Source organism: Aptenodytes forsteri, unplaced genomic scaffold, assembly GCF_000699145.1.
Source record: "Aptenodytes forsteri isolate BGI_AS27 unplaced genomic scaffold, ASM69914v1 Scaffold79, whole genome shotgun sequence".
Taxonomy (NCBI): domain Eukaryota; kingdom Metazoa; phylum Chordata; class Aves; order Sphenisciformes; family Spheniscidae; genus Aptenodytes; species Aptenodytes forsteri.
In genome coordinates this window covers 1,486,187-1,487,950 of record NW_008794776.1, presented here as the reverse complement: position 1 = coordinate 1,487,950, position 1,764 = coordinate 1,486,187, and positions in this window count along the sequence as shown.

The window sequence follows — 1,764 nt, the reverse complement described above, 5'->3', positions numbered from 1 at the left end:
AGGGAGGTGGGCAGGCAACTCCGCAAGCAACCAGGAAAAGAAAAAGTACCCCCAATCCACAGATGCGCAAAACTTACTGCGGGGAGCCCGGCAACTTTCTTTTCCCCGGGCTTCCACTTTTGCGATCCGTCTTTCCACCACCCTTCCTCCTCCTCTTCCTCCTCCCCGCTGCTGCTTCCTCGAAGCACAGGCAGAGCGATGCCGGAGTAGTTTGGGTCTGGGCAGATCCGAGCGATCACCGCTTCAACTTGCACATGTCCCGTTCGGCTTTTTGGTGCAGCGGGTTCCTCCAGGGATTTTCCTCTTCCTAGAACGGGTCACAGCTCCGTACTTTCTTGCCGAGAGGTGGGGATTGGTTTATCCGAGCGTAGAATAAAGGAGGAGGAGGAGGAAATATCTAACCCATTGAAGAGGGGGGCCTGAAAAATCCCCCCCCCCCTTCTCGCCGCCCTCTGGTCTGGGTTTGCAATAGGTCGGCTCTTCTGCGCTTTTGCAGAGCAGGGCTGGCTCGTGTGTGTGTGTTGTCTGTGTGCCCGCTCCGCTCCCCCCGCGTTAGCAGGAACTCCTGGGGCTGGAGCAGCTGGGGTTTTTAGGGGGCGGCTGAGTCCAAGGATAAATTAAAAAAAAAAAAACAAAACCACCCCAACCCTGTGCAGGATCCGCCTTGCATACGACATCCACTTTGCATGAGAAAGGTGAAGCTGACACGGTGATTACTTTCCAATCACTCGGAACGCCTTGAAACCTCCTTAAGGACCCCTACAGGTTTTCCTTGATCAGCACAGACTGGAAAAAGCCCCATTTGTTTCTCTCTCCTTCTGTCTTTCCTTCCTTTCTCCTTTCCCTCCCGTTGCCCTCCCTTGAAAGTTTAACAAGATCTTGTCTCTAGAAGGCGTCAGCCTAACCTCCCTCGCTCAGGTAGGAAGCCAGGGAGAGCGACCGCTTCAGACTTCGTGTCTCCTAATCAGAGGGTTGAAGGTGGTGCCTCCTCGACTGCCTTTATTGGAGGGGGGGCAATGCTTTAGCAGGGAGGATGTGGGGAGGAGGATGCATTTTATGGCGAGTGCTAGAAACTCTTCGCTGCCAGGGTCATAAAATATGGTTGCTTCCAGCCTGGAATCTCAGCTGTTTTCAAATGTCGTGCTTTGCCTCGAATTCCTAAATGAACAGGGCAGGCAGGATTGCTGAAGAAGTACCTGATTGTGCTTTTAATCACAGTATGGCATCACTCAAAAAGTAGCTTGTTTCCCCCCCCCCCCAAAAAGTTTTTTTCCCCCCCCCCCCCCCTCTTTTCTTTTCCTTAAATAAGAAACCCTAAGAGGACTAGAGGGTACCCTTGGGAAAGTTACTTCATCCACTATAGAAAAGATACAGATTTTGGAGACGGAGATCATTCCGAAGTGAGTTGTGTTTACTTTTTAAGTTAAGCTTCGAGATTTATTTTGCTTATTGGTCTATCAGAGCTAGAAGGAGGAAGTTAAATCCCAAGCCAAACTGTAATTCACGATTTTACAGACCGAAAAGGAGCACTGTGATCAGAAGTCAAAAGATTAGCTCTACTTCCCCCCCCCCCTTTGAGCTTAGTTTTAGCGAACATATTAATGAAGAAGGAAAATCTCTCTTCCCCTTCATTCATGCTCACCCACACAAACCGGGCTCCTCTCCATTAGTGCCTGTTTCTTATCGAAATGAACACGGATTCTCCTGGAAACTACCAAATCCCGCAGGGTCAGAGTTAATACCCCACCAGGCTCTAGAAAGGAA